This window comes from Aulonocara sp. 'chitande type north' Nkhata Bay, linkage group LG11 (assembly GCF_057382095.1).
Source record: "Aulonocara sp. 'chitande type north' Nkhata Bay isolate Kocher_YH1m ecotype deep benthic linkage group LG11, A_spYH_male_GT1.1, whole genome shotgun sequence".
NCBI classification, from domain to species: Eukaryota; Metazoa; Chordata; class Actinopteri; order Cichliformes; family Cichlidae; genus Aulonocara; species Aulonocara sp. 'chitande type north' Nkhata Bay.
The window spans coordinates 11,977,283-11,987,711 of NC_141354.1; positions in this window are offsets into that span (position 1 = coordinate 11,977,283).

Below are 10,429 nucleotides of genomic sequence, written 5' to 3' on the forward strand. Positions count from 1 at the left end.
AAGCACTACTAGGGTTATGCTTCATTTGTTTTTATGAATTCAAGGATTCAAGAAGCTTTATTTGTCATTCGCATCACATGTTAACATGAGGTGGAACGAAATTATGTACACACGGTCCCAAAGAGCACAGGAACTCACCATGTATCCTGCCTTCAATCTTTAATAAATTATAGTGTTATTTGCCCCTACTTTTGAAAGCACATGAAATTACCATAAATATGCTTACAATCACAGTAGTAAATAAGATCTTGTAACCTGATATTGTCAGAAGTAGCATTATTGCTGGCTCAACTCCTGCTGCTACCATCACAGCGCACTTTTTGCTACTACTAAAAATAACACTACCAGCAGCTTTGAATTCACAGGCGCTGGCACATCATCCTAACCCTCTCACTTCGACATCCATATAAAGCTCTGGCTTCCCACTTGACTGGCTGATGATGACTTACAGCATCCTAGATTCCCAGACACCAGAGCTGGCCAGCAAGGAGGAAAAGAGGGTGCAGGCTGAGATGCCAGCTAGCTGGATCGGGGCATCTGTTCTGGATGATTTAGGCAAAGGCCTCGACTCTGCAGCCACGAACAAATCACTGCTTCTCTCCTTTTTAAAGACGGACCATTTGCTTTCCTTATTCCACTGCTAAAAGACAGGAGCTGTTCAATCCAAACCTAAAGACATTATATTTAACCTCTGTAGACCTTGCTGTGGCTGCAGTATTGGATGACGCTTGCAATGACGTCAGTGGTAACAGTGAGGATGGGTAATGAGATGGAATGTATCGCCAAGGATAGGTATTTATTCAAATGTAATGTGCCAACCCTCAATCTGGAAGCTTATATGATGGTGGTGTCTGTGGTTTAATGTCTGCAGTCTCAAACCAGGGTTATTAATCTCCAGGGACTATGCTTAGCCCTGAGGGACAAGGATCTGGGTATGGAAATGGGTCCATTCATGACTTACCATATATGAGCTTGGTTCATTGGTGGAAGAAAGAAAATTAACCACAATCTTACTCATTCCCTCTGTACCAATTAAGTTCAACTTACTTCCCCTTTTCTTACAAATACCTCAGCTTTTCCAATATGTATATACCACAGTCCAAGTTTTTTTCTACCAACTGGTCTAATTGTAATTCAGGCCTCTTGTCTCTCCTGGTTTACCCTCAGAACATTCAGGTAGACTTGCAGACTCTGCTACTTTAAGGATTTGATACCATTCCAGCCATGTATCAAAACAAAATAAGAACCATAAGAGTGTTGAGGCGTGAGGGCAAAAGAGTCGAGAAACGTAATAGTTCTGGGTTGTTATCCCGGTTGCTTAGACCTCTAAAAGGAAAAATAGCCCAATTTGGGCTAAAAGGAAATCGTACCAGCCTTGATCTTGGACTGAATCATTACCTCCACAACAAATCAAATTTGCATCAATGATTATTTTCCAAGGGAAGAGAAAATTCTTGCACAAAGTTTCCAGAGGTATAAACAGCAATTATTGACAAGCTTTCACCACAAAGGTAACCTAACCCTTCTGAAGAGCATGCAGCGTTCAGCATGTGATATGTATTACTTATCCAAATCTTTACGAGTGTTGCATTGCTGCATGATACAGTGGGCTTAATGTGAGCAGGCAGTGGCAATTGAGATTATTGAGCTGTACTAAAGTGTCTCAGTTGCCAAAGAGAAGGTAAACTTTATTGGATCTTGCAAAATTTGATAGCTTAAAGAAGAACTTGATCTGCCCTTTCTGTCTGCTGTGGTGTTGTTGATGCTCCTCTGGACATGCTGATACACAGCTACAATATCCAGACTGGTGTCATTTAAGTAATTCTGCCTAAAGCCAGTGTGATGATGATATTTGAAGAAGGTGGTTTGAACTTTTGCACTGTGTTATTCAGTGGTGGAAAAAGAGCCACTGCTCAGAAAAGCAGCAATTTAACAAGAAAAAATCAGTTAAAGGCAAAAAGGGATACTCTTATAATTGGACTTGATAAATTATAAATTATATGACAATATGAAATGATAAAACAATGACAATAGTAACTGACATTTTGCAAAAAATGGACTGGCAATACATAAATAAGCATACGCATAATTTATGCTTGGGGCAGGGTTAGGGGTTACATGCCATCTGATCATAAAATACTGAGTCACATTTCAGTTTAAATATTGAATATTAGTGCTTGTTGCTAGTCGCAGGAGCCAGTCAGCTATTATTGGACATGCCAGACATTTTACAGTAAGTTGATCAACTATATTAAAATGTAACAATTTAATATCTTCACACTTCAAGCCTTACACAAAATGTTAGCTTACCATTATTTGATGATATAGTGTGATTGTCGTTGACTCGCAATAGCAAACTGCTAAAACATGAGTGGTGGTGCTGGTGTGTTTTGGGGCTTTTATAACTGAATTATTTCACCAATAAATTCTCCAGCTGTAACACTGATCCAGTCACATGTTAGCATCTGCAACGATGCATTGAATGCATGCATTCATCCACAAAGAACACACATCATTCCACTGTGAGTGTGATGTTACATTCTGCATTTATAAGACAGGGAAGTAACTGCATAGCGACATACACTGAAAAAAGGGGATTGTCCATCTCTTGGATTTATGTGAGCGTCTTGCGTGTATTCAACACAACTCCCTCATGCTTTAAAGTTAAGTGTAACTATATTGTGCAGAAACTACATGATATGCAGAGAGGGAATATTAAATTGTTCATATCATGTTCGAGTGAAGTAAGTCAACAATATAGAAATGTTAAATCTCGCAACACCGCACATGATTTCACGCTTTGAATCGTGGTTTGAGGAAGGCATCCATGTCAGTCAATTCGAGCAGCAGCCTTTACTTTTTTGGTATACCAAAAAAAGAAAATTGGGTGGTTGTTACATTTACAAAAGTCTAACTTGTAATTTGAACAAAATAATTTCATGTTTCTATGGTGAATGTAATTAAATCATGTAGGATCTATATGAAATTCAACAACTTAATTTGTTCTTGTTGAGATGACATGATACAATCTAGTAAGAGTGGTTAGTTGCTGGACTCATGAAATTCACAAGATCACATGAGATTTCAAACTGCAGGAAAATCACTGGCGTTATAAGAGGCAGACAACTAGACACACACCACATGTATGCTATCGCCTTGCCTTTTAATGTGGTTTAGCCTGTCAAGGACAAAAACGTACAGATTTCAAGCCTCAAGTTTCATCTGGATTGGTGGCGTGTTGGTTAGTGCTGTTGCCTCACAGCAAGAACGCCCTGGGTTCAAATCCACAATCTAGCTAGTTGACAGTGGGTATTCTGGCTTCTCCCCACAGTTAAAAGTCATGTAGTTATTTGAGTTAGGTTAATTGGTGATTCCAAATTGCCCATGAATGTAAGTGCAAATGGTTGTATGTCTCTATGTGATAGACTGGTGAGCTGTCCAGAGTGTACCCTGCCTCGTAACCGATCACTTCAGGGTTATGCCCCCGCAACCTGGATAAAGATAGTAGTCGTTGTAAATCCATTCAATTTTTATGTTAACCAGACCCTAGACTTTGTTGAACGTATGTAGTATTTAAATGACCAAGTAGTATCGGGGTAAAAGTTATTGAATAGTGTTGGAATAAAATGACAAAATATTGAAGGATTAAAATATTCCAAGAGCTCAACTTACTTCATCTAAACATGTTTCAATCACGTTTTATCAACACAAAATGCACAGGTTTATTGAATATGAATAAGTTAACTGAGTTTAACTGAGTACTACTGAATTAAGTAAATCCAACATGGTCTTTTTTTTTCAGTGTAGGTACTTTGCTTTTATATAGTAATAAAACCAGAACAGAGCTGTGGTTGTGCTCAGACTGATTGCAATATGTAAACAATCTAGTCACCAAATGGGAAAAAATTCAACGCAATCACTGGGCAACCACCAGTTTGTCATAGACAGGGAGGTTGCTGTCCTATTTTTCATATAGTGTGAGTAAGCCATAACATAATCCTCTTCTATGTTTTTTTGTTTGTCAAATGCTGTGTTAAGGTTATAATGTGCAATCTTAAAGGTAATAGTGGATACATGCAAAAGTACAATAGTTTCAATAGTTTCACAAATGTTGGGGAGTTTATTGACATTATTTATACAATTATATTGCATTTAGTGGAATAAACTGTTGTTCTTAAAACCATCATCGCAGCCTTACTAGCTATAGAAGCATTCTTGATCAAGAACAATTGTTTATTATGTTTGTTTGTTGCCTTTCAGCATATTTGTTGAGTTACTTCCTCTGCAAGGTTTGATAACTGATGAATAATTAAAAGTTTACAAAGCGGATCACTGCCAGTACTGATTGAAATACATTATGCTTTTTGCACAGATCAACACAATTTGCAATGTAAAATGTGACAGTGGAAGAAGTATCTCCATAATCTGTTTTCATGTGAAAGATCCCACTTTGACCTCAGAGGAATATGTGCTGAAATTAGACTCTGTGGTTTGGCTCTGCCAAAAACCTTCAAACTTTGGCCAACACTAATACCGAGGGAAGGTCACGGGGGCAAGTGCAATTTAGCTGATCAACTTTGTCATTTAATATAGGAAATGTACTGATTTATATGCAAGAATTTACACCTACTGTTTATTAGATTTGGGGAATCATAAAGTTGCATGCACACTTTTAACTTTAACATGGCCACTGGAAATCAGATTTAACAAGTACTATTAGTGACTCCCAAAATATATGCATGTTTTAGTGTTTCTGAAATGGAGAAATGCATAATTAAAACTTTTGGCTGTTCGAAGTCCAGATGAACAAAGAGTCCATTAAAATGCTGCCATAGGTAATGGATTTTTTTTTTTTTTTTACTCTGGCAAGCATTCTAACTATTCATTTTTGATGAGGACCCAACTCATAAACCAAGTACTTTTATTTTGTTTTTCAGTTTTTCTATTAGTCTGCTGGCAACGCCCCACTGCTTCAAGCTTTCTCTCTGTGATCTGTTACTTACTTTATGCTGTTTTCAAGGACAAAGAATCCTCCACCAGTAGAACTTTACTCCCAATTATCATTAAAAAAAAATCTTACCTTAAAGTACTGTTGGAAACTGGCTCCACAATTTACATATGTAAGAACTGGATGAATAAACGAGTCTGTCAGGTTTACACAAAACTACGTAAATGTCTGAGAAATATCACAGTAACTGCCAACTAACTGGAGAAGCACTTTGTCATTGTGCTGTGGCTCATGTTGCATGACATCCAACTGCAGTGGAACAGGGTTTCTAGTGCTGTCTGGGAGATAGAGACTGAATGGAACCCATCACTATTACCTTGAATGTTTGAGGTCAACCATTTGCCATACTCCTCTCTCTCTGCAAGCAGATGGTAGCATTGCTAGTCTGCCAAGTTTGTGCTGACAAGAATGCGTTTGTGTGACCAAAGTATCCATTGGTGTACATATGTGTACGTGACCACACATAAAATTGTACGCGGCAATAATATGCTAGAGTTGATTTTTATTCATCGTGAAAACCTACTCAAAAATTCCCCCGGTTGTCCACAAACAAGAGTGTACTGGTGTGTTTTCATGTCTATTACAAATCCTGTCACAGGGAAAGGGTGTGATGGGTTTTGACTGGATGGATGTAAAAGGAAGATGTACTGTAACCTTAGAAAATACAAAATGAGATTCAGGCAAATAGTGTGAAGTAGATAATACAAAGGGAGTTAGTGGACCACATTGCATATCAGTATATCCTGCAGTCGGGGTTCTGAGTTTCTCACTGCCATAATTAGCATAGCATGTATCAGGAAACTGCAAGCGCCATCAGGGCAGAGCCTGATCTTCAACAGGTAACAAAGGCAGTGATGAGTAGTCAGGCTTGTAGCCTCCATTTCTACCTTTACATGTTTCAGAAGTTCAAGATCTGATTTCCTTTGTTTGCAGCTTAACTTTGTGTTCACATGTAAAAACACTAAAAGAAAGACTGTACGTGTGTCCTCATTAGGATTCACATTTGTTTTATTGTGTGGAACTGTAGCCTAATGTTTATACTGTTAACTGGTAATTATTTGACAATGCATTTCAGGTCATTTTAGGAGTAAGCAACATATGGATTTACTTTTAAGAAAAGTAATGAATACTGCGTATTAGAGTACATTTCTTGAGTAACGACCCCAAGACTGATGGTCAGCCACCCTATAAGCAGTGGAATGGACAAGCTATCATGAGAATAAATTAAACCACACACAAGTGCAGCTCTTATGGGCTCAGATGGATGTAATTAATAACGATACTACTGGTCATGCCTTAAAGCAAGATCCTTGGCCTAGCGCATTATAATGCAACAGGTAGGTAGGTAACAGCAGTTAGCAGTCGAGCATTCATTTAGGACCCATGAAGAAATCATTTATTGTGTCCTTAATTTACAATGAGTAGGAAAGCACCTGGGTCATTTATAAGCTAATATGCCATGAATTCCACTTCCATAGTGCTCCATAGAAGCCTAAAGTTTGTGCAAAGCTAAGGCTGTTATCCTAGCTTAGCACAAACACAAAAAACAGCTTCCATGAGTTCCTAGTGCCCCGTGGGTTTCTCACAGGCAATTAGGGAAGATCAGGCTATGTCACAGATGGCATATAACCCCTCCCTGCCCCCAAACTAACCATTTGCAACATAAAAATGAAACATTTTGGAAAAAAGTCTATAAATTCTTGATAATAATTTGTAATATGTAATATGGTTGAACTTTCCAAGTATTTCAATGAGTGTCCAATAAAGTTTGGTTTAAGGCTCTACTAATATACAATACATGACTGCGATAAAATGCAGTATTTGAATGACAGGCATTACACTGTTGACATGATATATAGGTACTCAAACTCAAGAGAAGGAAGTGCTCAAACACCACTAAAGCTGCAATGTGAAGGAATATGTGTGTCCCATTGTTCCCAGTTGGAATGAGGTTTGGCAAAGTGCCTTGGAACTCCTCTGAGACCAGAACTGTAGCACAGTAATGTTTACCATTCCTGGATGGCAGCGCAGACACAAATATGATGTCTCACAATGCCTATGGAATCAAAGAACATGTTATTGCTTGTTTGCATTCATAAAAGCATGTAAAGCTTTGCCTGTGCAGCCTCCCCAGCTTCCACATATATTTCCAATCTCTGCTGCATCACTCTCAGAGTATAAAATATCCTTTTGTGGTTGCCATTAACATTCACCCAGGAAGCTCAATCAGTAGCCAATTCTGGTTTTCCCTCCTTTTTGTAATTAGGCCCCAGGCCTTGTTTGGGGTAGGCTTGTGCATTCTGGCTGAGAAGACATGCTGAGAGGGGATTTGTGGTTTGGGAAGCCTGGGCTGGAAAGAACAACTGTCTGCTGGAGCCAACGACTTGCCCCCTCTCCGATTTGACACATGCCCTACACTGTGACAGACTTTGCAGACAGGATACAGCCTCAACATGTGCACAGTCGAGACCTCTGCCAGAGAGCCTGGAGCTGAGAAGCCAGCGCAACAACCAGAAAGGAGTGCGGAGGCCGCAGAATATCCTCTGGAAGAAGATAGCAGCAGTCTGGAGCCTCCTGGTCAAGAGGCTTTGGAGTACAAGCATCGCCTGAGGCCAATAGTTTTAATTCCACGGGCAAAAGTTCCTCATATTGTTGAAATTACCACATAGTCTCGCTTGCATGTGCGCGCAAACTCAAGCTGACACAAAGGCATGCCTGCACATTGTCCACACATTCATAATCACACTTTCATAACCACACATTCTCGTCTTCTTTCCCTCTCTCACACACTCACATGCTTTTCTCAGGGATGTTCTCTTGCCTTGAGAGGAAATTATTTCCCAGCATTGATGCCCTTGGAGAAAAAATTAACTTTGCATTCATACCTGTGCAATTGTGTACAGGAAAAATAAAACAGAACCAACAAGGAGACATTGTGCAATAGGAGCCAGAGAAAAAAAGTTTTTCCAGATTACACCACTAGTTCATAAGCAATGCTTGCAATGTATTATGTATTGCAATCCCTTCAGTTTTAAATGTAACCATCTTACCTCTTTATCAGCATGTATTGAAGCAGTTCTTGACTATGTTATGCAAATGGGTGAATGAGATGCTTTCAGCTGGATCTAAGTAAAAAAAATAAAAACTGCTTTGATGAATATACGCGTGTCAAACATTGTGCACAAAATGAATTTCATTGCGAAAACAGCATTATATTGACATGACAAGCCAAGCAGATCTATGCAAATACCACAGAATTAAGGAAAGTCATTTATTGCAGTGTACACGTGTTAATATTCAAAGGTAACTGAGATGGAACAAAGCGCTCAAAGTTGCAGATTATTGTAAATTTGCTAACTGAGCCCCGGATGGGCCAACTGCATGAAAGACATCTCATTGCAGGTCTTTAAGTTAGGTACTACTTGACAGATCCATCTTAAGCAATCCAGCTACTTACTTCTTCTGCATCCCAAAAAGAAAAAAAGGAGCGGGTCAGGTCGTCCCTGCTCTTGGCCAAAACACTATCTCATCGCCAAGCCCGGCTGTGTGACTGGACAGGGCTGGATTTAGCACTGCATGCCTCATCCATCTTTGGCACTTCCAGTCTCTCTCCCTAAATCAGACAAAGATGGATGAATTTTCAGGAAACCTCACTCCTTCTTTCCATTCACTCCCTCACCTTGGGGAAGTTACCCTGCTGCACTTTTTGCATTTGTCTGCCCCTTACCTACACTCATATTTTTTTCTCGTCTCCTCTACTTTGATCTTGCACAGTCACTCTTCTTACAAACTCTTGTCCCAATCCCATGGTCTTTTCCACAGGCTAGCTCCTTGCCCTTTAGATGCAGTATAACATTATTCAACTTGTTAAAATACTAGACAACTTCAAACAGTTGTGCATGGTCAAAACTTTTCTTTACGGGTTGTTGCCAGAGAAATGTAGTTAACATTCTTGCATTTTAGCTCAAACCATTTTTTGACTTAATTTTGTTATGTAAACGTAACCAAACTGCAACTGAAAATAGAATAGAAAAGGGTCAATCTTGCTACGTGTGCCTGTGGCCTCCTGTGCCAACGGGCACAAGAATGGCATCAAGAACATTTGGCAGCATTATCTGGCATATTTCCATTTGCTAGTTAGCATCATATATATTGTATAGCTGTTGGGAACATCATTAGATCAGTGCTTAGTTATAATGAAAGTATGTGACAACTGATACTTCAAAATGAATGGGGCTATCCATTCAAGTGGTCAAGACTCAGGCTAAACACCAAAAATGTAAACCTCATAATGGTGTTACAGGAAAACTCGAGGGATCCCCAATGTCATTAAGCTTCATCCTCTGGGAACTCTCCGTGTTTTTGCAACATGTTGTTCCAGTTCTTCCAGCCAGTTACTATGTCAGTCCCAGTGTTGCAGTAGCAAAGGCCAGCGATCACCTGTGTCAGTGGGCTTATCGTGTGGGTATGATGAATATTTTAAAAAGAAAACGTCACAGCCAAAAAGCTAACTAAACCCCAACATTTTTATCTGCTTTTGTTTTTAAAAAAACTTGTGGGAATCATCCAGTGTCTATCATTGAAATCCATCCAAGAGTTTTACAAATATATTGTTCAAAGCGGGGGCAGTTGATGAGCATTGCCATTCAGAGTCATACACTTGGGTTACCAAAAGAAATTTTGTTAAAACTCTTAGGCGCATCTTTCAATCTTAGGGGGCACATTTTTCATATCTGACAGTGCTTTAATGGTTTACCAGCAAGCATCTTGCCTTTGCCCAAGCACTTGATGATCACAAAATAAAAAAACGTGTCCTGTAATAAAAGTAATATTACTTGAGAAATAACCTAATTCAATCTTTGTCATTCAGTGCAAGTGTTAATTGTAAATCACTGTCATCACCCCAGCTTTTGATGAATAGGCTGATCAGGCACAGTTCTTATCCAGTCCTCATAAGCTCCTCATCCTCAGGCTCATCCTTTTTCAGCTAACCTGACCATTGTAGAGCAGCCAAGGACAAGCAAACCCTTTCCAAGGGCTAATCTCCCAGAGAATCCAGGATTATGAGCAGCACTAACAGTGAATTCACTATACACACCAGGCTGAGCCAGCAGCTTAGAGGGATTAGAAGGTTCTCTCCTCAAGCTTTAGGATCAGGTATGCACTAAAGTCATGCTCCTAGACCCTAGACCACAGGGAGAAAACACTGATGAGCAGGTGCTTCTGTAGAAGTGATGCTAAGATTTAGTCTGACTTAATACAAGCACAGGCCAAGATTCTGTTTTCCTTGACTCTACAAGGATATGTTTGGACCGCACAGCTGAACACAAGGAAAAGATTTATCAGATTCAAGACTGTTAAATGGTGTGTAACACAGTTTTTCTTCCTCTACAAATCAAGGTTGCAGACAGGCTAAAAATA